Source organism: Somniosus microcephalus, chromosome 3, assembly GCF_052327205.1.
Source record: "Somniosus microcephalus isolate GS21.2 chromosome 3, FLI_Smic_1.0, whole genome shotgun sequence".
NCBI classification, from domain to species: domain Eukaryota; kingdom Metazoa; phylum Chordata; class Chondrichthyes; order Squaliformes; family Somniosidae; genus Somniosus; species Somniosus microcephalus.
Window position 1 is genome coordinate 92592161 of NC_140989.1, and position 25956 is coordinate 92618116.

Consider the following 25956-nt stretch of genomic DNA (forward strand, 5'->3'; position numbering starts at 1 on the left):
AGCTTACTGAGGGTGAGATGGAGCATTTCAGCAAGGAAGATCGAAAAGAGCGTTGGTGCGATGACACAGCCTTGCTTGACCCCGGTACGTGAATTGGGTCTGTGGTGGAACCGTTGGTCAGGATCACAGCTTGCATGTTGTCGTGAAGCAGGCGGAGGATGGCAACACACTTTTGAGGGCAGCCGAATTTGAGGAGAACGCTCCATAATCCCTTATGGTTGAGTGTCAAAGGCCTTTGTGAGATCAAAGGCGGCCATGTACAGCGGGTGGTGCTGTTCCCTGCATTTCTCTTGTAATTCCCCTTAATGGGCGGAATCTGTATTGCGACTCTTGGAAGAGCTCTTCAACCACTGGGAGAAGGCGATTGAGGATTTTTGCGATGACTTTCCCTGTGGCAGACAGCAGGGAAGCTCCTCTGTAATTATCGCAATCGGACTTGTCACCTTCCTTGAAGATGGTCACAATTACGGCGTCTTGGAGCTCCCCTGGCATGCTCTCCTCCTTCCAGATAAGAGAAATTAGTTCATGAATTTGCACCAGTAGTGCTTGTCCGCTATGCTTTAGTGCCTTGGCAGGGATTCCATCTGCTCCTGAGGCCTTGTTGTTCTTCAATTGTCGGATGGCCTTTTCAACCTCATGCCGGGCTGGGGTTGTGCTGAGGTGGTGGCGGGTAGCATGCTGCGGGATGGAGTTGACGACACTCATATCGAAGTAATAAAGCTATAACAACAACTTGCATTTATATAGCACCTTTAACGTAGTAAAATGTCCCAAGGCGATTCACAGGAGCGTTATCAATCAAAATTGGACACCGAGCCACATAATAATAATTCAACTTTATTGTCATTGTACAATGCACAAGTACATGAACAACGAAATGTGATCTTGCAAGCTCCCATGAGTCCAGTACAAATAACATTAACATTAAACGTAAATAGCACTGTCCTGGGAGAAGCAAAGCCGCTGCGTCTGTGCGTGCCGCCATTCCATTTCCACCATTCCTCCTGTCCGACAATCTTCAGCCCAACGCCCGGGCCTGCTCACCAGCCGCCCCTCCCGGGGCTCCTTCCGTGACCTTCTCACCAACCGCCCCTCCTCGGGGCTCTTTCCGTGACCTTCTGCACCTGGTCTATCCCTGATGGTCACCCCTCCAGGTACTAACCAGGCCTAGCTCTGCTTAGCTTCCAAGCCTTGCCAGTGACCCTGTCCCTAGTCCCAGGAACAGGGAGATATTAGTACAGATGACCAAAAGCTTGGTTAAAGAGGTAGGTTTTAAGGAGGAGAAAGGGGTAGAGAGGTTTAGGGAGAGAATTCGAGAGCTTCGTGCCTAGGCTGCAGAGTTTTGGATGAGCTCAAGTTTATGGAGGGTGGAAGATGGGAGGCCGGCAGAGAGAGCATTGGAATAGTCAAGTCTAGAGGTAACAAAGGCATAAATGAGGGTTTCAGCAGCAGATGAGCTGAGGCAGAGGTGGAATTGGGCGATGTTACAGAGGTGGAAGTAGGCACTTTAGGTTTTCTATATGTTGACATATAGTAAAAGCACAAATATGTTACGATAAATTTGTACAAAGTAATGGCTAAAGTACTGTGTGTAGTTTTGGGCAACCCATTACAGATAGCACATTAAAGTCAGAGGGAAAACAGCATATATTCAGGAGGGTAATCCAGTGATAAGAAACTGTAGCAATGAGGAGAGACTTGAGATATTGGGATTATTTCCACTGGAACAATTAAGAAGAAATTTAACTGATATTTTTTAAGTTATCAAAAGTTTTATTAGGGTAAATTTGCAAAGATTATTTCCACTGGTTGGCAAGTTACCGATGAGCTGTTATCAATTTAAAATTGTTGCTAAGAAAGCAAAGAGAGGATAAGAGAAATTTATTTATGCAGAGTTATTAGAGCATGGAATGCTGTGCCAGAGAGAGTAGGTGAAGCAGAGAGTACGTGAAGCAGAGACATTCATCTTTTGAAGGAATAGTAGAGAAACATTTGAAACAAAAACTGTTCCAGGACTGTGGGGAGAATACAGGGAAATGGGATTAGTTTTGGGTTGCTCTAGGAAACCGCCAACACAGAAACAACAGGCTGAACAGCCTCCTTCTGTGCTGTAATCGGGTCTCGTAAAATTAGGACAATACAACAATGAACGGTCAGAATTAAGCCACAAACATATGCACAAACTAAAGTCAAAGAGTAATATATGTATGATTGACAAAATATGAAACCAGTGAGGGCTATAAATTAAGTTGTACAGTACATGTGCAAGAATCTTTAAGAAGTCATGCCAGTTAGTGTTTGTGTTTCCATAATCAGGTGGCGTGTAAAACAGAGTGCTAGGAATGAACCATTCTTACAACTTGAAGGCAGTCTATAGAAGATTTGCCTTGCAAACAGCATATATATGGTATAGTTTGCAATTTCTAATAGTTTTTCAGCTGGTACAATCCTTAGCTTTGGTCTTACTTAGCAGGGATCCTATAGGGATTTTATCTACATCCAGCTTGCAGTACATTTCTGCTCAGACATTCAGCAGTGAACAAATCTAGGTTACATCTTAAAATAAATTTATTTCCCAGTAGACATTGGATGGGCACAGAAGCCTCGCCCACACAAAAGTAGCAGCCACTCAGGCATTAGCTGGAAACAATGACATCACTTCCTCTGCATCACTCTTTATACTCAGTTGTTTACATGTTCAAAGATCAAATCTCATCACGTTCTTAGGCCGCTGTCATACGGCATCACTGGACTGGGTACCAAGATGTCTCAGAGACTCCTCCTTACTACTCATTAAATATGTTGTGAGGATTATGATTCCACCCACTCATAACAGGTTAAATTAGATTACATATAACAAGCTTTTATCTCTCTTTATACTGATGCCATTAATAATGAAAGTAATTCATTTGAAACAATTGACACACTTCAAGGACCTTTATCCAGTGTAAAATTTTAAAGGCATATTAAAAAAAAACTAAATTCTGATGAAGAGCTGTAACCTGAAATGTTAACTTATCTGTTGTCTGCACAGAAGCCAACTGGTCTGCTCAATCTTAGATTTTACCTAATACGTACACGATGTATTGTTCCTCATTTATCATGAAAATAAATGATAAGTGAGGCAATTTATATGCACAAGGGAATTTATTAAACTACTTCAAGAATCATCTTAAATCAGCAGGTGAGGGAACCCACAAGGGGGAAGACAATATTGGATTTACAATTCTCAAACTGAAAACTCTCATCCTTAAGTCGCAGGCTATGCTAGGAAGATTAAAATCCCCATGATTACAATTTAGGCCCTAGCATTAATCTCTTTTATAACCTCCCACAGCAGTACATCCACCTCCATTTTATTTTGTGGGGGCCTGTAACATTTTCCTACCACAAACGATTTTTCACTTTTCTATCTTCCAGGTTCACCCAATGAGACTCTGTCAATTTCCAGTTCCTCCCTCTAAGTAACATATAAACCTGGTGACGACCAGCCTTTTTCTTCCACCAGACTCCTGACCGCTGGACCCTGCTCTGCTTTGACAGTTTTTCCCTCTCCACTTAGCTATCCTGCTTTAGCTATTCACACATTCTCTGGGTCTCATATACACCTTTAGTTCTCTAATTTCCAAAATGGCTGAAGATGGCATCATATTATCTGGCTATTAAATCGGTGGAAGAATTCTTGCAGTGAACATTATTTTATGACCAGGGTTCATCATAGAAGAAAATCTAGAAGAAACATAGCCCTCAAAAATATTGGAAAGTTCTATCAATCACAAAATTGCACTATTGTTTTTCTGCATATGTGTTCAAAATCAACAGGGATGAGAATGGCACTGAATTTTCTACTTTGTATCAGGAGTCAGGCTGAAATACTCTGAGGTGATCATGAGATAAACTTACTAGATCCTTTTCCAAACTCCCACTAACCTGATTATACATGAAACCTTCCTACTATTTGAAAAATACTTTTTCAATTATCGTTCCCAACATTCCTGCATTGCTGGACCAAGATACTGGCAACTGGCAACAGAATAACACGGACGAGAATCTTTAACACTAAGAATTTGAGATTCTGCAAGGACCAGAATCTATTTATCCACTTGGATCTCAAAGTGGAAGTATAAAATAAACTTTTTCCTCCCAGTCGTACAGAAGCTCGATAGGAAAATAATGGGGGAAATTAAAAATGATTCCACTAATGCACTCTTTCAACAAACTTTTCATCAAAGGCAATGTTGTCTTCCTTTCAGCATTCTATTCCTTTGTGAGTGCAAGGGAAGCTGTGAAGTTTAATTTGATAATCTAATAATTTGTAGTTAACACTAGAATGAATCATGAAAGCTGCCATTTTGTCATAAGACTCCAAATGGCTCACTGATATCCTTCTGGGAATGGAACCTGCCATCCCTACCTAATCTTACCTACATGTGACTCTAGTTCACACTACTTGGTTGGCCCTCTACAATAGCCTAGCAAGCCACTCAGCTGTATAAACATTAGCTAATCAGGCAGCAGCAATAAATGCAGTCTTGCCAGCTTTGTCCATGTTGTAAGAACAAAAATTACAAGTTAACCGTATGTATTTTTCTTCAGTCTGGCAATTGTGTACTTCAGTGTCAGCCAGTGGCTCAGTTGGTAGCAGCCTCACCTCCGAGTCAGAAGGTTGTGGGTTCATAGTCCCACTCCAGAGACTTGAGCACAAAAATCTAGGCTGATGCTCCAGTGCAGTACTGAGGGAGTGCTGCACTGTTGGAGGTACGGTCTTTCGGATGAGACATTAAACAGAGGTCCCGTCTGCTCTCCCACCTAGACCCAAGAGATCCCATGTCACTATTTTGAAGAAGAGGAGCAGGGGAGTTATCCCTGTGTCCTGGCCTATATCCCTCAATCAACATAACAAAAACACATTATCTGGTCTTTATCATATTGCTGTTTGTGGGAGTTTGCTGTATGCAAATTGGCTGCCGCATTTCCTACATTACAACAGTGACTACACTTCAAAAATAACTTAATTGGCTTTAAAGTGCTTTGGGATGTCTGGTGGTCGTGAAAGGCGCTATATAAATGCAAGTCTTTCTTACTGCTTCACTGAGGAAAAAAGTGATCTTTGTACAAATAAGTCATATTTGCATTTGTTACCTCCATTTTATGAGACTGAAGAGGACAAGTGGATTCTAGTCCATCCTGAATCTTAAATTCTTAAAGGGGGAAATGTTAAAGATGGTCAATCTGTTCATACAAGTGCCAGGAGATTGGTTGGTATAAACTTATTTGAAAAATGCCCATTTCCTGTAGCCAGAAAACCCATGTTTTACACATTCCAAGTGCTAGAAAATTCCAGTTTCATACACTGTCCTTTCATGTCACATCCTTTGGAGTCGTTCTATGTCCCTTGCCGATAGCTGTGCACTCAGATAACACATGAGATGATCAGGCCCTGGTCAATCCATCACTCATCTGCACAAAGCAGAACAAGGGAAAGTGACTCACCCCATAGTCCCAACTACAATTCATCGTGTACACAGAAAAACACTTCCAGGTCCAAATTGGTCAATTTTCCTTTGGTTTAATGATACAACAGCCATTATACGAACATGGTTTGGGGTGGGAAGGATGGAACATGAAATACATGTCCCAGGAGTCTAACATGATGCCCTAAAAATAGAGCATTAGTGCCAAAATCAAAATTTGTTAACTACTGTAGATTTAAAAGGTAGGGAGAACGTAACGGCAGCTCTTAACAGGTACAAAATCCTTTTTCACTATGGGAGTCTTGAGAAAAGGGCAGTCACATGACTTTACACAAATACTGTTGACCAACACAACTCAATCACAATAATTTAGGTTCTGTTCCTTCACTTATGTATCTACCCTCTGTGTTTATTTTTCAGGCATTTATTTGCAGCCAAAATGTAATTTTTTTTAGGTTTGACTAATATTGACTAATCCAATATTGTTGGTACTAATTCTTGAATCATTTGTTACTTGAAACAACTTATTTTGTACTACCAGTTATTAGCAAAATAAGTGGATTTCTCCTTTTCTTATTAGACTTTGTCATTTAATAACTAAGCCTTCTGCAAAGATACTTGCTCTGTCCAAAAGAACTGATGAGCTGGTCTTGTAGAATGCTTTCAAGGAAGTGCCTATGAATGTAGTTGAAGGAGCACTTAAAGAGACATGTATCTCTAACTAATATCACTTCCATTATTTACAATGGCCCGTAATTTCCGATAGGAGGCATCCTGCGTGCGGATGCCTCCTATCGGGATAAAATCTACGCCCTTACCTGAGGGCTCCCGATGTCTGGACTTTTCTGCTCCTGGGCCTCTCCTGGTCCGTGTGTGCAGAAGCCCTGTCAAAAGTATGAATGGGGATCACTGAAAAAAGACTACTGTAGCGGTACCACCGAGTGTCCCTTACTTACCGTACATAATTCCCTTTAACGTAACGATGTAGCTGGTGCGGGGCTTTCCTCCTTTGGGAGCGCGGGCGAACGCGATGACGTCACGTCGCACATCACGTGACCGTCCCAAGCGTGGGCAAACACGATGACGTCATCACGCAAGTCACGTGACTACCCAAGCGTGGGAAAAACACGATGACATCATCACGCAAGTCACGTGACTACCCAAGCGCGGGAAGAACGCGATGACGTCATCACGCAATCCACGGGACTAGCTACTCAGTCCTCGTGGCGTCTCCGTCTGGTGAAGACCTATTTTATGGCTCTCCTGTACCTAGCTCTGCAACCTGTTAGAATTCCTCTGTTCCTGCATAAAAACCTTTTTGATTGTTCTCCTGGAGTCGAACTGGATTATTAAGTAGGAATTCGTCCAATACCTACATAGGTGAACCCAAATACCTACACTACAACATTAAATAAAATAAAAATTTAAATCACGTTTTCAAAATGAGTTAAAATTACATTAAATTAAATATTTTAAACAAAAATTTAATTTTTTGAAAAAAAATTAAAGATTTTTACGGGGCTAAAAATAAACTTCCATTTTTAAAAGTATTTTTACATTATGAATGAAAAAAATTATTTTTTTACTTTTTAACTCTCATGCTGGTATTTCAGCGGGCGGAGGTTCTGCAGAAAGCGGAACACTCCACCCGCATAGGCCCTTCTCCAGGGCAGGCGTGCGATCTGTCAAGCTTCACATGCCTGAAACCGGCACCTGTGAGGTACCTACGGGTGTGTTCACAGCTTGTACACACCCGTAGGGATCGGAAATTACGGGCCATTATCAATGGATTTACAATTTTTCAACTTCTCTTGCCTCTCAAAGGTGACTTTATCTCCTTTTACACTACAACTTTAAGTCTCAGAAAATTTGGAATTTACCAAATGGGGTTAGGTGGATAGTCTCCAGCCTCAGTTAAACTCCTTAATAATAAACTCCTTAATAATTATCAGATATATAATCTGTCTAGATTTAACTTCTGCATCATCCAATCCCCAACAAAATAAATCTTGAATTATGTGTTTCTGGTACTGTGGTAACAAAACTAAATTATGTCCTTCAGTAGTGTAATCAGCATGTCACCAAAAAAATTACCCTCCGTGCTTTCCAATTTTCGATTTTTAGCTATTTTGCACAAAATAATGAGGAAAAATACACAAAAATGTAACTTGAAAATAACTGTTGCATTTCCTTCTTGGGCTTAGAAACAAGTGACCAATATACTTCAAAACAAAACCGTTTAGAAAACACAAAATACGGCCACTCTCGAATATTCTACCAAGAGTCGCTCTTTACAATGGACGAGGACCAGATCTGAATTTTTAATAAACGTTATATTATTGTTGTTCTCCTTGTAAAATCCCCCGAACAAACAAAAAAAACCACAAGTCGAGTCAACCCTGGTTTCATGAAATATTGAAATGCAGGGACAAAACAAGTCGGTGATTCTTCTTGCCCTCCTCTCCATGGAATTCAAATGAGATTTAACTTCAATATGATTGTAAGTCCTTCTTTCTGCAGTGTAATTGTGAACCTTCCACATGAGGTTTGCCGCTGCCGTGCCATGTTATGCCGAGCCGAGCCAGGGCGGCCTCCCCGGGGTGCAGGTATCTGTCGCTTTCGTCGCAGGCGCTTCACCTTCTCCCTCCGCCGCCGGCAGCACAGCTTATCCCTCCGCCGCCTTTCTGGCCGCCATTCCTTCCCGAGCAGATCGGCGTCGCGCACACCGCTTCTCGCCGGGCACAGAGCCGCTGCGACCTCTGTGCCGACCGGGGACTGGCCCTCAGGGCCCGGGTAAGTGCCGGATGCGGTGAGGATTATTTTGTTGTTGTTGTTGATGGATGGAGTGAGGTGACGCGGGTTGTTGTCCCGCCTCCTCGGCCCGCCCGGCCCAGCCCAGCTCGGCTCAGCCCTCCCTCAGCCTGTGTCAGCGCCCAGTCAATCAGTGCCTCTGCTTTTGCTCTACGGTGCGGATTCTCCCAGCCCTGTCTCCCGCTCCTCCACACTGCTCGCTTCTCCTCCGGGTAAAGGTATGTATTCCTCATTGGGCCAGGACGGTGCTCCGGGAAATAGGTCGCATCCAGAGCCTTCATTTAATATGTAATTATGTAAATAATTTCGAGTGCACGGCAAGTAAAGATATCGTTTCTGATTCATTTAAAAAACCCTATTTGAATCTGAAGGTGAAATGGGGTGAAGCCCGATGTGGGAATGTCCGCGGTGTCTGACCATCCTCTGAGGCTGTTACCGGGGCAGATGGATTTGTTTAACATGTAACCAGCCCCCGTTTGGAGATGTGTTTACTTCATTTTTTTTTGGTCAGGGATTTGTATTTGATATTTTATTCAGGTTTGAGTCCTGTAAAAGCCAATCGTTTATTTTTTTCCCTCCACATTAAGATGTGAGTCTAACGGTACAGATGCAAATAGGCGTGGCCGTGCGGATCTCGGGGCTGCGACCAGCACAAGAGCTGTTGAATGCGCGGAAAACTGAGCGCTTTGCTTTTAATTCTCTGGTTGCAGCTGTCAGATGAATGCAAATTCGATCAAGAATCTGAACGGTTTTGTGTTTTTTTTTGCCGTAATCTTGCATTAAATATTTTTTAATGTCTGGTACCCTTTTTAAAAAAAAACTCATTCAAATCTGATAGAGATTTATTTTTCATAAACTACCCTTGACACTTAATTTTCCGTTTAGACTGTTAACAGTAACATTAAAGGTAAGTGGTAGTGTGAAGCGTGGATACTTGCGCATTTTGTCATAGAATGAGGTGGGGGGGAGTGGTGGTTAACGCGATGCTTTATTATGGATCGCAATGCTGCAACCGAATGCGGTGCTCGTCGTGTCCAGCTTACAGCTGCATTCAATATTAATCGTCATTGTACAGTTAGATTGGCCGGGGTGGGGTCAGACACAGCGTGGGCAACTAAAATGTATGGATTTGCAATTGGAAAACGTGTTTGAGATAACCTTTAGAGATTGCAGAGTAATTAACCTGTTGATTGTACAGTCCCCTATCCTCCATTTCCAATGGCGTACACACAGGGGCGGTAAAGACATCCTGGTTTTTCGCATCCCAGCCCTTTCCTCAATAGTTAAGATAACCCATACGGCCCACCTCACCCAACACTTTAAGGCATAACACAGCTTGAGATTTGACCTACCAAGCTCTTCCACGGTTCTGGGAGACTTTTGGACCTCGGAAATCGGGGTATTGAATAAATTATTGAAACATGATCTTGAAATGATTTTGATCCTTTTTTGGATCGAGAGGTCCATAGCATAGATTAGGTGTTGGGCGGTTTCAGGTCAGCAGTCCGTACAAGAAGAAGCATGTAGACTTTTTTTTTAAATGCTCTACTGAATGACACTATTGCAGTGGAACAATCAAATTAATGTTGTAATCGTTAACCTGTTAGCTTCCCTCACTGACGGTTGAGTTATTTGGTGTGCAGTTCGTACGTAATAAGCGAGGCTAAAACTGCAGGAATTGCATATTTCAAAAACACCCTTCAGTGGCCTTGTGCACAGACCACTGTAGCTGCATGACTCATTAAATAAGGCAACATCAAGTTCAATTACTATTACTACCCGCTCTCTTCCCACTCCAGCAAAATATTATTGCTGAAAATGCAGTGGTTGCCCTGAACATTATTGTTTCTGTTTCACATGCATCAACCCCAGTGGTGACGATTTCCTTGCCATTACTTCGGCCTAAATATACTCCTAAAATGTACCCTATCAACAGGGATGTAATGATAGTTCATTGGGGAATTTCTTGGACATCCCACATAGCCTTTAGATATTATATCAGTTACAAAGTGTTTGCTATACCCTGCAATAACCTAACATGATACTACATTTGCCATTTCCTCTGTGTAAATCCCCTTCCAGTTTGAGATTCTACTCTGCCCTGTGGCACCTCCCACCGTTCTGTGTATTGATCTGGTATCTTTATAGGTCAATATATTGATGCATTTCTTTTGACCATCAGATTTACTATTCAGTTATCCTGCAACCTCCAGGATATCATGTTTCTCAACCTACTTTCCCAAGCTACATCTAGTTTTGAATGCATCACCTAAATTATAGTGATTCAGTAACTAAGCATAAATAACATTATGCAATATCTGATGACCATTGTTTTAAGAGATTTGTGGATGGAAATCTTAATGGAGATTAAGATGTCATCTGGATAAATTGAGATCTGTCATCTGATTCAATTGATGCAGTTTTTGTTGCAGTTTAAAATGTCAAATCAGTTTAATGTGCACTGTTTTGATTGGCTATAACTTTATTTGGAAATGGCCCATATGATTCCAAGTTCTCCATTGGAACCAATGCACTTTAATTTCACTAGTGACAATTATTTTAATTTATTTTACATTTTGAATTTAGTGCTGCAAAACCTGTTTTTCAGGTTGAGTAACCAAGGCTGTAAGAGTATGGTCGAACATTTCGTATCTAGTAGCTTTCATTCATGTAATGGTGGAAACATTTGTACTGTGCAGTTATCCAAGCATTCGATACTGTATTCTCTGGTAGGAGGAGGTTGGAATGTATTTCAAGGACAGACATATTGGATTTGTGGTGACATGGATAAACTGCTGAAGCTGTACTCGTGTTTAGTGATGTCATCTCAACTTTTGTGTATTGTTGCTGCCTTGTAACACATTCCCACGTATATGTTACATAATACATTTCTAAATAGTATAATCTGCTTAGTTGCAATAAGTAATTATGCTGCAGGAACATTGATATAGTCTCTTCCTGCTCCAGTATTGATTCCATTGAAAGTTTAGTGCATCAAAACTCTCTAAAATGTCAATCTTCATAACTTCTACTGAGTGAAGGAGATTCATATGTCATTATCAATATTAAACATGCATTTGAATGTGCAGCTGCTGGGAAGATTTGAAAAAAATGCTATAATAGAATATCAGATTCCTCAGTCTACAGAAAGCAATCTGATTACATTCTTTTGTCAATTGTTTGGTATTTTACAGTAATGGATGATTAAACTTTATTTCTGTTTTTTTAATAATGTTGGAAATGGAATACCTTCACAGTTTATGCATCTACAGTGTTGGTATTAGGCACTTTCCAGTTTAGTGCAACATGGCTAGACGCAAACTTCCTTCATTCTACTCCACAAACTATGCCTTAATTCAAACATCCCTTATTGCATTAGTGTGACATTTCCCATACCAGTTATTCCTAAGGCTTCCTGAAAGAGATGCCAAATTAAAAGTTGATTAATGTCAGTTAAGAGGTAGTTGCATGGTGTGGAACAGTCATTGGGAGCTGGGTTAAAACTTTCCAAACTTATTTCCTAATACAGACAATGGGAAAAGAAGATGTTTGTGCCCCAGTGTAGGCTGGATTTGAAACCAGTTTTGAGGTCAAAGAAAGAATAGTGTGTCACTTCGTTTTCCCTAATTAAACCTTTTTTTTGTGACACCAAATCATCTTGGATTTTCAGTTATATTAATTCTATTACACACATGTAGAATTTTGCACCAATTTCAAACCTTTATTTAAAAAGAGTTCCTGTAATTCTCAATTCATCTTCTATCTTAATATTTTTTTATGTATCTGTCTGTAGGCTCCTGTCTCAACTTTCTCATTGGTTTTCTATTCCTACAATTTCTGATTCCTACAATTTCTGATTAAGAAAAAAGTCAATGTGCAGCTGCCATGACAGGTCCCTACTTCAGTCTCCATCACCAGCCAAGAGAAAATAGGAAATCAATGAAGTCCTAACTTGCCTCCATAATACCTGATTGCATCATTCTACAGCTAGCTCACTGGTTGGGCCTCCTAGTATCAGCTGTGGCTTTCCACATCACTGGTTTTCTAGACCTCACTGTTAATGGCTTTTTGCCTGTCATGCACTTCCTGACTGCCTTTGCCCTGCCCTCCTGTTTACTCCTGGGTTTCCACATTCACCACAATTTGCCTAGCTTCATCTTCAGTAGATGAGTAATGCACAGGAGATGCGCTAGTATTTTATATCCATAAGAGAAGATGCTGTGGAACAGAACTAGTTGTATTTTTTTCGTTGGACTATCCTAATATATTTAGTGAAACTTTTGGAACTGTTATTTGTATACCACAAAATTGTATTTACGACTAAATTGAAATTGATAGATATCCATATCTCTTAATAAAAACAGAATGTCGCACTCCAGATATGTTTTTAGATGCAATCTTAAAATGCTGTGTGATTCTTAGCTGCAGGCTGAAACTGACAAGTGTATTCCAATCTCCGCAGTTCCCTGACCAGTTAAATTCTGAGTTATCGTTAAGCCTCTGTTTAATTCATGACGATTAGAGATTTCAACCCTTAAGGAAAAGAAACCCAGACCTGCAATTGACCCAAGCATTCATTTCAAGAATGTAGAACAAATTACACCTGACACCCCTAAAGTGACTTGCACCTACACTTTAGCAACAGAATAATACATTGTGCATTACATGGTATAATGCTACGATCCTTTATAAAAGATGTATCATCTGACTTGCTGTAAGCAGCACCACAGGAGATCTAATGAAATATAATGTCTTGCATCAAGCACATATCTGTCATAGTCCAGATGTAGCATTTCGTTATATTTTTTTTAAAATTCATTCATGCGACGTGGACGTCGCTGGCAAGACCAGCATTTATTGCCCATCCCTAATTGACTTTGAGAAGGTGTTGGTGAGCCATACACCTTCTTGAAGCAATGCAGTCCATGAGGTGAAGGTGAAGTTCTGTTAGGGAGGGAGTTCCAGGATTTTGACCCAGCTACAACGAAGGAACAGCAATATATTTCAAAGTCAGGATGGTATGTGATTTGGAGGGGAACTTGCTGATGGTGATGTTCCCATGCGCCTGTTGCCCTTGCCCTTCTAGGTGTTAGTGGTTATGGGTTTGGGCGAGCCTTGGTGAGTTGCTGCAGTGCATCTTGTAGATGGTACACACTGCAGCAATGGCTGGTGATGGAGGGAGTGAATGCTTAAGGTGGTGGATGGGTGCCAATCAAGCGGGTTGCTTTGTCCTGGATGGTGTCGAGCTTCTTGAATGTTGTTGGAGCTGCACTCATCCAGGCAAGTGGAGAGTATTCCATCACACTACTGACTTGTACCTTGTAGATGGTCGAAAGGCTTTGGGAAGTCGGGAGGTGAGACACTCGCTGCAGAATACCCAGCCTCTGACCTGCTCTTGTAGCCACAGTATTTATGTGACTGGTTCAGTTAAGTTTCTGGTCAATGGTGACCCCCAGCATGTTGATGGTGGGGCATTTGGCAATGGTATTCCCATTGAAGGTCAAGGGAAGTTGGCTAGACTCTCTCTTATTGGAGATGGTCATTGCCTGGCACTTAGGTGCCAAGTAACATTTGTGTCACACATCAGCCCAAGCCTGAATGTTGTCCAGATCTTGCTGCATGCGGGTACGGACTGCATTATCTGAGGAGTTGCGAATGGAACTGAACACTGTGCAATTGTGGTAAACCACTGTTATACCTGCCTGTGTGGGTGTTTGTATTCCACTGTGTACATGTCTGTACATGCCTCGGCTGACTCCTCCCACGAGTCCATGTATAAAGGTGACTGCTCCACAGTCCCTCTGTATTCTGGACTGGTCGACCACTCGAGGCACACCTTCATTCTCTTGTTAATAAAAGCCTGTTAGTTACTCGCTTAACCTCAGTCTTTTGAGTAATTGATAGCGCATCAATTTTATTAACAAGATTTTTATAATGGAGAAGATCCTCACACCGGCATGCCTGGACTTAGACCATCGGGAGGCAGACGCATCCACCAAGTTTGCTCACTGGCTTAGGTGCTTTGAAAGATTCCTGATCGCCTCCGCTGCAACGGTCAAATCGGATGAGGACAAACTGGATGTCCTGACCTCCAAAGTGAACCACCGAGCGTACTCGGTCATCCAGGACGCGACCTCGTACACGGCTGCTCTCAAGCTCCTCAAGGACCAGTACACGCGCCCAGTGAACGAAGTGTACGCCAGGCACCTCCTGGGGAGTCGTAAACAACAACCTGGGGAATCGACTGAGGAATACCTTCAGGCACTGTCTGTGCTTGGCCGGGCCTGTGGTTGTAAGGATGTAAAGGCCGCCGTGTACACAGAGGAACTTATCCGGGACGCTTTTGTAGCGGGCCACAGGTCCAATTACACCCGACAGCGACTGTTGGAGCAGAGTGACCTCGACCTCAACAAGGCCTCTGAACTCGCACTATCATTGGACGCAGCCTACCGGGGCATGGATGCCTACTCCTCTGCACCGTGGACGCCGCGGGGAACGACAGCCTGGGACACGGTAGGACCGTCTCATAGCGTCGTGCCGCCCCAGCCACATCCCAACTACCGCAGCAGTGTCCCAAGGCCAGAAATGCTACTTCTGTGGCCAGGCCAAACACCCCAGAGTGCGCTGCCCGGCGAAAAATGCGATCTGCTCGGGCTGCGGGAAGAAGGGACACTACGCCAGCGTCTGCAGGGCTAAAGCCACCCCGAACCCCAGCAGCGCCGCGTGTGGGCCGTGCTGGCCACCATCTTGGGCCTCCCCAGCCATGTGCGAACCACCGGAACAGCAGCCATTTTGGACGCCTCCAGCCACATGGGGATCATGGACGCCGCCATCTTGGACGCCAGCTGGGACGCAGCAGGCCCCCAACACCGCCTCATCTGATACCCGCAGCGACACACCGACCCCTACGCTGGCCTCCGTTATGCTGGACCAAGCGAGACCGCACTTTTATAGACCAGACAGGGCTCACCTGATAAAAGCCACTCGCCCCTTCGAGCGCCTGAGCGTTGATTTTAAAGGGCCTCTCCCCTCCTCTGACCGCAATGTGTACTTCCTCAACATTATTGATGAGTACTCCCATTTCCCGTTCGCCATCCCCTGCCCGGACATGACCAGTGCCACGGTCATTAAATGTCTGAACGACCTCTTCACCCTGTTCGGTTTCCCCAGCTATATCCATAGCGACCGGGGCTCATCGTTTATGAGCGACGAACTCCGCCAGTACCTGCTCGCTAGGGGTATTGCCACAAGCAGGACCACCAGTTACAACCCCCGGGGGAACGGACAGCTGGAAAGGGAGAATGCGACAGTTTGGAAGGCCGCCCTGCTAGCCTTAAAGTCTAGGGGCCTTCCGACCTCCCGCTGGCAGGCTGTGCTCCCCGATGCGCTCCACTCTATTCGGTCACTGCTCTGCACTGCCACTAACGCCACCACTCGTGAGAAAATGTTTGTCTTCCCAAGGAAGTCCACATCGGGGACATCGCTACCGCCATGGCTGACGTCCCCAGGGCCGGTCCTACTGAGAAGACACGTGAGGACGCGGGACTCGACGCCGGAAGCTTCACTACCCCTGCCGTCGCCACGTCGATCACAGCGGCAGACAAGATCTCCGGAGAGACTCCAATACACACACTTTTAATACACTTCACCCCGCCAGACTCATTTTTAAACAAGGGGTGAATGTGGTAAACCACTGTTATACCTGCCTGTGTGGGTGTTTGTATTCCACTGTGTACATGTCTGTACATGCCTCGGCTGACTCCTCCCACGAGTCCAGGTATAAAGGTGACTGCTTCACAGTCCCTCTGTATTCTGGACTGGTCGACCACTCGAGGCACACCTTCATTCTCTTGTTAATAAAAGCCTGTTAGTTACTCGCTTAACCTCAGTCTTTTGAGTAATTGATAGCGCATCAGCAATCATCAGCGAACATCCCCACTTCTGACTTTATGATGGTGGGAAGGTCATTGATGAAGCAACTGAAGATGGTTGGGCCTAGGACACTGCCCTGAGGAACTCCTGCAGCGATGTACTGGGACTGAGATGGTTGGCCTCCAGCAACCACAACCATCTTCCTTTGTGCTAGGTATGACTCCAGCCAGTGGAGAGTTTTCCCCCTGATTCCCATTGACTTCAATTTTACTAGGGCTCCTAATGCCACACTCAGTCAAATGCTGCCTTGATGTCAAGGGCAGTCACTCTCGCCTCACCTCTGGAATTCAGCTCTTTTGTCCATGTTTGGACTAAGGCTGTAATAAGGTCTGAAGCCGAGTGGTCATGGCGGATCCCAAACTGAGCATTGGTGAGCGAGTTATTGATAAGTAAGTGCCGCTTAATAGCACTGTTGAAGACTCCTTCCGTCACTGCTGATGATTCAAAGTAGTCTAATGGGGCGGTAATTGGCTGGATTGGATTTGTCTTGCTTTTTATGGACAGGACATACCTGGGCAATTTTCCACTTTGTCAGTGTTGTAGCTGTACTGGAACAGCTTGGCGAGAGGCATGGCTAGTTCTGGAGCATAAGTCTTCAGCAATACAGCCGGGATGTTGTCGGGGCCCATAGCCTTTGCTGTATCCAGTGTGCTCAGCCGTTCCTTGATCTCATGGAGTGAATCGAATTAGCTGAAGACTGGCTTCTGTGATGGTGGGGACCTCAGAAAGAGGCCGAGATGGATCATACACTCTGCACTTCTGGCTGAAGATGTTTACAAACACTTCAGCCTTGTCTTTTGCACTTGCATGCTATCATTGAGGATGGGGATGTTCATGGAGCATCCTCCTTCTGTTAGTTGTCCACCACCATTCACGACTGGATGTGGCAGGACTGCAGAACTTTGATCTGATACGTTTGTTGTGGGATCACTTAGCTCTGTCCATAGCATGCTGCTTCCGCTGTTTAGCATGCATGTAGTCCTGTGTTGTAGTTTCACCAAGTTGGCACCTCATTTTTAGGTACGCCTGGTGCATGCTCTTCTATACTCATTGAAACTGAGTTGGTCCCCTGGCTTTATTGGAATGGTAGAGTGAGGAATATGCCGGGCCATGAGGTTACAGATTGTGGTGGTATGCAATTCTGCTGCTGCTGATGGCCCACCGCCTTGTGCGTGCCCAGTTTTGAGCTGCTAGATCTGTTCTGAATCTATCCCATTTAGCACAGTTGTAGTGCCACACAACACGTTGGAGGGTGTCCTCAGTTTGAAGACGGGATTCAATCTCCACAAGGACTGTGTGGTGGTCACTCCTACCAATACTGTCATGAACAGATGCATCTGCGACACGTAGATTGGTGAGGTTATGGCCACTTAGGTTTTTCCCTCATGGTGGTTCTCTCACCATCTGCCACAGGCCCAGTCTGGCAGCTGTTTCCTTCAGGACTCGGCCAGCTCGGCTATTAGTGGTGCTACCGAGCCACTCTTGGTGATGGACATTGAAGTCCCCCACCCAGAGTGCATTCTGTGCCCTTGCTACCCTTAGTGTTTCTTCCAAGTGGTGTTCAACATGGAGGAGTACTGATTCGTCAGCTGAGGGAGGGCGGTAGGTGGTAATCAGCAGGAGGTTCCCTTGTCCATGTTTGACCTGATGCCATGAGACTTCATGGGGTCCGGAGTCAATGTTGAGGACTCCCAGGGCCACTCCTTCATGACTATATCACTGTGCTGCCACCTCTGATGGGTGTGTCCTGCCGGTGGGACAGGACATACCCAGGGATGGTGATGAAGAAGTCTGGGACATTGGCTGAAAGGTATGACTATATCAGGTTGTTGTTTGACTAGTCTGTGGGACAGCTTTCCCAATTTTGGCACAAGTCCCCAGATGTTAGTGAGGAGGACTTTGCAGGTTGACTGGGCTGGGTGAGCCTTTGCTGTGTTTTGAGTCCGGTGCTGAGGTGGATGCTGATTGGTCTGGCCAGTTTCATTCTTATCGTTTTTCCTGGTGGTTTGATGCAACTGACTGTCTTGCTAGGCCATTTCAGAGGGCAGTTAAGAGTCAACCACATATAAAAAGATTAAAAGAAATATATGTTGGCTTTTCTCTTATCTGAAGCTGGAAATTTACAAACTGCTATCTGCAAAGTTTCTTCACCAAAGGATAATTAAACTTCCACCTCGGAACCTATTTAGGTTAGCGGATAAATGCAACAGTGCTCCAGATCACAGACTACCTGATACATAATGCTGGGTGCCTCTGTCCCGAAGCATGAAACTTTGTAGGGATTTTACAAGGGAATCAAGGGATATGGGGATAGTGCAGGAAAGTGGAGTTGAGGTAGAAGATCAGCCATGATCTTATTGAATGGCAGAGCAGGCTCGAGGGGCCAAATGGCCGCCTCCTGCTCCTATTTCTTATGTACAGTCTGCCCAGTTACATCGCATACAACAATCAAACAGTGATTGGCCTGGAGCTCTGTTTACAATTAGATTTTGTGGCCTTAAAGTGAGACCGCTCCAACTTGTCAACAGAATGATTCATTGTCTATTTCATGGTATAATATTCAAGTCCTTATAAAACAGTTTTTCATCCAACTTGTCATGACCAACACTACAGGAGGTTCACCAGTAATATATATGAAAAACAGTACGGCAGTACATGAAAATGTCCCTCCATTACAGATGCATATTAATCTTAAAATGCTGGCTACTTTTGAACTACAATCATAAATTGGTCAGCACATTCAATCTGGTGAAGTTTCCTGAGTGACGTGAGGCTGCATTTACTTTTAGCAATAAAGACTTTCTGATAGGTCAGTTCATTTATTAGCCTTTTAATAACATGAAAGCAAATTTACATCAGCAAAACGAAAACTTCGTTTTCTGTTATGTGAATATATTCTGTTGTGACTTTTTTTGCCAGTCTGATTTTGATGCATATTTTAGAAACCTTACATACATTAGAAACAAAGATACTTACTGACTCGGTTTGATATTATTTAAAACATTGTGATCTAGATTATGCGAACAAGCATTTGTGTATGTCAGATTATTCATCTCCTTTAGTTCCATGAGGTGGAATGCTGATGTAATTCCTTGAAAATTGGTCACACATGTTAGTACAGTACTGCAAATGTGGAAGTTTCAAAACAGTAATGTGGGGGGTGCAAAGAAGGGCAGAGAATTCCAGAGCAGAATGAAATTTTAAATGCAGAGCAAGATTTTTGATTTAGGTTCATAAATTTGTATATCTTTTCTGTCCAGTTTTACATGAAGTCAAGAAGTACATTTGGTTTTGAGCTTTTAGTACTTAACGTTATCGTGTTGAGGTGTTGGAGCATATTAAGAATTCTGGTGGATTAAAATAAAAACTTGTAGATATTGAATATCTTATCAAATTTTTCAAACATTCCAATGTAATTTTCTTTGAAATGTAGTGACTCTTGTATAGGAAAACACTATGCATTTTGCACAGAGCAAGGTCCCACATACAGCAATGAGATGAGTGATGATTTAATCTGTTTTTGGTGGTGGCAATTAAGGGAGGCATGTTGGCTCGGACAGTGGGACCAGACAGTGAGAGCACCCCTTACTCTTAAAGTGCCATGGCATCTTTATCATCCACCTGAACCAGTGGAGCAGTCAGTTTAGGGTTTCATCCAAAAGATCGCATCTGCAACAACACAGCGGAACCTCAGTCGTGTATTGGAGTGTCAGCCTAGATTGTGTACTCAAGCCTTGGGAGTGGGCGACGTATAACAAGATACTTACAGATGAGGAAGGCTGTTCGGTCCATCGTAATTTGTAAATTCTGAAGAACCCTACACTTCCCCTTTTGCTGCATCTAGTTGTTTCTTAAATGATTCCAGAGTTTTCATCTCAACCATTCTACCCAGAAGTCCATTCTAGGTGTTGATTATTCTGTGTGAAGAAAAACCACCTGAGACCAGTTACCTTTTCTACTACTTTGAAACTGTCCATTGTCTTACTCCCATAGTAAATGGTATGAAAAGGGTTAATCTTGAAAACGATAAATTAAACTATCTATAAGATCACATCTCGGATGCCTCCTTTCCAGGTGGAAAAAAGAGGTCTCTCTAGTCTTTCCTTATAGCTCAAACTCATGACACGAGGGGTCAGCCTCATGGCACTTCTCAGTGCTTGAATTGTATGATTTGATCATGACTTCCTCTGACTTATGTTCTGTTTTGGGAATGGGTGACCGCCAGGCAGAATAGTAGGCGCAAGCAGGTAGTGCAGGGGTCCCCTGTGGCCATCCCCCTTTCAAACAGATATACCACTTTGGAGATTGTTGAGGGAGATGGCTTATTGGGGGAAGACCGCAGCAGCCAACTTCCTGGCACTGTGGGTGTTTCTGCTGCACAGGACGGGAGGAAAAAGAGTGGGCGAGCTATAGTAATAGGGGATTCTATTGTAAGGGGAATAGATAGGCGTTTCTGCGGCCGTAAACGAGACTCCAGGATGGTATGTTGCCTCCCTGGTGCAAGGGTCAAGGCTGTATCGGAGTGGCTGCAGAGCATTTTGGAAGGGGAGGGTGAACAGCCAGTTGTCGTGGTGCATATAGGTACCAATGATATAGGTATAAACTGGAATGAGGTCCTAAAAGCTGAATATAGGGAATTAGGAGGTAAATTTTAAAAAAATAGGACCTCAAAGGTAGTAATCTCAGGATTGCTACCAGTGCCACATGCTAGTCAGAGTAGGAATAGAAGGATATTTCAGATGAATACGTGGCTAGAGGAATGGTGCAAGGGGGAGGGATTCAAATTCCTGGGACATTGGAACCGGTTCTGGGGGAGGTGGGACCAGTACAAACTGGACGGTTTGCACCTGGGCAGGACCGGGACCGATGTCCTAGGGGGAGTGTTTGCTAGTGCTGTTGGGGAGGGTTTAAACTAAAATGGCAGTGGGTCGGGAACCTGTGCAGGGAGACAGAGGAAAGGGAAACAAGGATAGAAGCAAAAGACAGGAAGGAGAAAAGCAAAAGTGGCAGTCAGAGAAATCAAGGGTTTAAATCAAACATGGCCACAGTAATAATTCTAAAAGGTCTAAGAGTGTTAAAAAAACAAGCCTGAAGGCTTTGTGTCTTAATGCGAGTAGAATTCGTAATAAGGTGGATGAATTAGCTGCGCAAATAGATGTAAACGGATATGATTGGGATTACGGAAACATGGCTCCAGGGTGACCAAGGCTGGGAACTCAACATCCAGGGATATTCAATATTCAGGAAAGGCAGGCAAAAAGGAAAAGGAGGTGGGGTAGCATTGCTGGTTAAAGAGGAGGTTAACACAATTGTAAGGAAGGATATTAGCTCTGATGATGTGGAATCTTTGGGTAGAGCTGAGAAATACCATGGGGCAGAAAACGCTAGTGGGAGTTGTATACAGACCCCCAAACAGTAATGCGGAGGTTGGGGATGGTATTAAACGGGAAATTAGAGACGCGTGCAATAAGGGCACAGCAGTTATCATGGGTGACTTTAATCTACATATAGATTGGGCTAACCAAATTAGTAGCAATACTGTGGAGGAGGAATTCCTGGAGTGTTTAAGGGACGGTTTCCTGGACCAATATGTCGAGGAACCAATTAGCGATCGGGCCATCTTAGACTGGGTATTATGTAATGAGAAAGGAATAATTAGCAATCTTGTGCAAGGCCCCTTGGGGCGGAGCGATCATAATATGATAGAATTCTTCATTTAAGATGGAGAGTGAAGTAGTTGACTCAGAGACTAGGGTCCTGAATTTAAATAAAGGAAACTACGATGGTATGAGGCGTGAGTTGGGTAGGATTGATTGGGGAATGTTACTTAAAGGGTTGATGGTGGATAGGCAACGGCAAACATTTAAAGATCGCATGGATGAACTACAGAATTTGTTAATCCCAGTTTGGCATAAAAATAAAACAAAAAAGGTGACTCAACCGTGGCTAACAAGGGAAATTAGGGATAGCATAAGATCCAAGGAGAGGACATATAAATTGGCCAGAAAAAGCAGTAAACCTGAGGATTGGGAGCAGTTTAGGATTCAACAAAGGAGGACAAAGGGATTAATTAAGAGGGGGAAAATAGAGTATGAGGGTAAGCTTGCAGGGAACATAAAAACTGACTAAAAGCTTCCATAGATATGTGAAGAGAAAAAGATTGGTGAAGTCAAGCGTAGGTCCCTTGCAGTCAATCCGGGGAATTTATAATGGGGAACAAAGAAATGGCAGACCAATTAAATACATACTTTGGTTCTGTCTTCACAAAGGAGGACACAAATAACCTCCCAGAGATGTCAGGGAACATAGGGTCTAGAGGGAGGAACTGAATGAAATCAGTATTTGTAGGGAAATGGTGTTGGGGAAATTGACGGGATTGAAGGCCGATAAATCCCCAGGGCCTGATAATCTACATCCTAGGGTACTTGAGGAAGTGGCCCTAGAAATAGTAGATGCATTGCTGGTCATCTTCCAAAATTCTATAGATTCTGGAACAGTTCCCATGGATTGGAGGGTAGCTAATGTTACCCCACTATTCAAAAAAGGTGGTACAGAGAAAACGGGGAATTATAGACCGGTAAGCCTGACATCGGTAGTGGGGAAAATGCTAGAGTCCATTATAAAAGATGTAATAGCAGAGCACTTGGAAAACAGTGATAGGATTGGACAAAGTCAACATGGATTTACAAAAGGTAAATCGTGCTTGACTGATCTACTGGAATTTTTTGAGGATGTAACTGGTAGAATAGATAAGGGAGAACCAGTGGATGTGGTGTATTTGGACTTTCAGAAGGCTTTCGATAAGGTCCCGCATAAGAGATTAGTGTGTAAAGTTAAGGCACATGGGATTGGGGGCAAGGTACTGCCTTGGATAGAGAACTGGTTGGCAGACAGGAAGCAAAGAGTTGGAATAAACGGGTCTTTTTCCGAGTGGCAGGCAGTGACTAGTGGGGTACCGCAGGGATCGGTCCTAGGACCCCAGCTATTCACAATATATATTAATGATCTAGATGAGGGAACTAGATGTAATATCTCCAAGTTTTCAGATGACACTAAGCTGGGTGGGCGTGTGTGCTGTGAGGAGGATGCTGAGAAACTCCAGTATGGTTTGGACAGGTTCGGTGATTGGGCAGATGCAGTATAATGTGGATAAGTGCGAGGTTATCCACTTTGGTGGCAAAAACAGGAAGGCAGATTATTATCTGAACGGCAATAGATTGGGAGAAGGGGGAAGTGCAATGAGACCTGGGTGTCCTTGTGCACCAGTCGCTGAAGGTAAGCATGCAGGTGCAGCAGGCGTTTAAGAAGGCAAATGGTATGTTGGCCTTCGTAGCAAGAGGGTTTGAGTACAGGAACAAGGATGTCTTGCTGCAGTTGTACAGGGCCTTGGTGAGACCACATCTTGAGTATTGTGTGTAGTTTTGGTCGCCTTATCTGAAGAAGGATGTTCTTGCCATGGACGGAGTGCAGCGAAGATTCACCAGGCTGATACCTGGGATGGCAGGAATGACGTATGAGGAGAGATTGGGTCGATTGGGCTTATACTTGCTGGAGTTTGGAAGAATGAGAGGGGATCTCATTGAAACTTATAAAATTCTAACAGGACTAGACAGACTTGATGCAGGAAGGATGTTCCCGATGGCGGGGAGTCCAGAACCAGGGGTTACAGTCTAAGGATAAGGGGTAAGCCATTTAGGACAGAGATGAGGAGGAATTTCTTCACCCAGAGAGTGGTGAACCTGTGGAATTCTATACCACAGAAGGCAGTTGAGGCCAATTCATTAAATATATTCAAGAAAGAGTTAGATATATTTCTTAAGGCTAAAGGGATCAAGGGATATGGGGAGACGGCAGGGACAGGGTACTGAGTTTGGATGATCAGCCATGATCTCATTGAATGGCGGAGCAGGCTCGAGGGGCCAAATGGCCTGCTCCTGCTCCTATCTTCTATGTAGTTCACCATTCTGTTGGCATTGTTGATTGCTGTTTTGCATTGGCTGGATATGTTGAGTGTTCAGTCAACTAAGGCGCCTAGATCTATATATCTCACTTTTACCCATAGCTATTTCAGCACTAGGCAAGTATGTGACACATTTTTCCTTCCGATGGACAATTCTTTACACTTGGCTGCATTAAATTTCATCTGCTGTTGTTCAGTCCACTCACATATTTTCTTTAGTGATATAGTTGACTTGGGTTGTCACTTCCTCCAGGAAATCAAGGAAGTTGGTCAGGTAGGATCTTCTCCACCTAAAGGCCATGTTGCCCTCTGTTAACTAGGTTATTTTACAGATAATCAAGTTTACTCTTGATAATTAATTACATTATTTTACAAGGAATTGAAGTAAGTCTAATGGGTCTGTAGTTGCCTGTGTCTGTTTTGTCACCCTTTTGAATATGGGTACTACATTGGCCTCTTTCCAATTTATTGTTAGCCCCCTCTCCCCCACTCTATGCCCACTGACTCCCTCATAATGAATGCCAGTGTTAGACACATCTCCTCACCTAGTCTCTCTCAACGTGTTGGAATAAATACTGTTTAACCCTGAGGATTTATTTTAAGTCCTTTCAGCTTGTCTTCCATCTCATTTATATTGAAGTCTTGAATTATGCCGTGGTACATTTTTTGGGGGTGGGCTTGTTTATTTCTTCCCTTGAGGCAGTAATCATTCAGAATATTATATTATCTTGTGCTCATCCTCAATTTCAAGATCATTTGCATATTTTAATGCTCTTACCTCTTCTCTGAAAAGCCTCTTGCTATTGGACTGGAAGAAGATTTTACTGTTATTTATTAGGTGAATATATGTTGCCTGTCAAGCTTGCAATGATTTTAATTTGGAAAAAGAACAGACTGTTCTGTGTATATACTGTACGTAGTTAATAATTTAATCTGACCTGAGGAAACTATTACATAAAATCTGTAGTTCAAGCTACAGTGCCCCTGAATAAAACTTTCCTCAGTTAAAAGTTGAAGGAATGTACTTAGAAAAAATAGTGTTCATTTGAGTTGTGCAGTTATAAGTTTGAAGTTTTGCTTCCGAGTAATCCATGGTTTGTGTGCACCTGTAACTGACCTGTGCTTTCTGCTGCTAACCAGCACCTCTTAATGATCACTTAAAAGCAGTGTATGCAGATACATGGGATTAGAAATTCTGGCTACAATTCATCTGTAGTCTGAGGCCCAATAGAATGTGGAGGAAATAATGTTCATCCCAAGGACATAATGTGTAGTCTTTATTTCTTAAATACAGTTTTGTAGCTCAACTTATTTAGTGATAACAATATGCTATAGGAATAACTGCATTTATGCCAATTCATTATGTGATACTTTTTTAATACCTAAATTTGCTTCTGTGACTATTGATGAACCTGTAACCACCGGTGCTTTACCCTACTGTTAAATAGATCAAAACACCGTCTCCAAATACAACATTTTGGAAGGACAAAATCTGTAATATTGGTGAGTGGTTTTTCACAGTTCAGGTGGACATAGGATGAACATTTCACCTATGTGCCATTACACTGTACTGAGCTCCTAGTGACAGCACTGAAAGTTTAATTACCCATACCATCTCAATAGATTTTTACATCTGAAACAATCAGTAAAACCACGGGAGCTTTTTATATGACTTAACAATTTCAGCATGTATGTTAAAGCTTCCCAATTTGCATATTGTATGCTGCTGCTGATTTAATTACGGAGGTGCAGGTTGCTTCACGTAAATTTGTGAATCTA

General features: G+C 43.3%; 1 protein-coding gene across 2 annotated transcripts in view; it reads left to right on the plus strand.

Moving 5' to 3' along the window:
• Positions 1–8398: 8398 nt before the first annotated feature.
• The window catches only part of sptbn1 (spectrin, beta, non-erythrocytic 1), a 267400-nt gene continuing 249842 nt past the window's right edge, over positions 8399–25956 (plus strand). Inside the window, exon 1 of one of the 2 annotated variants that reach the window (XM_085981343.1) lies at positions 8399–8503. The gene's annotated coding sequence lies outside the window, so the exon portion shown is untranslated. The remainder of the gene's footprint in view (positions 8504–25956) is intronic. The other variant, XM_085981344.1, reaches the window with a different exon arrangement.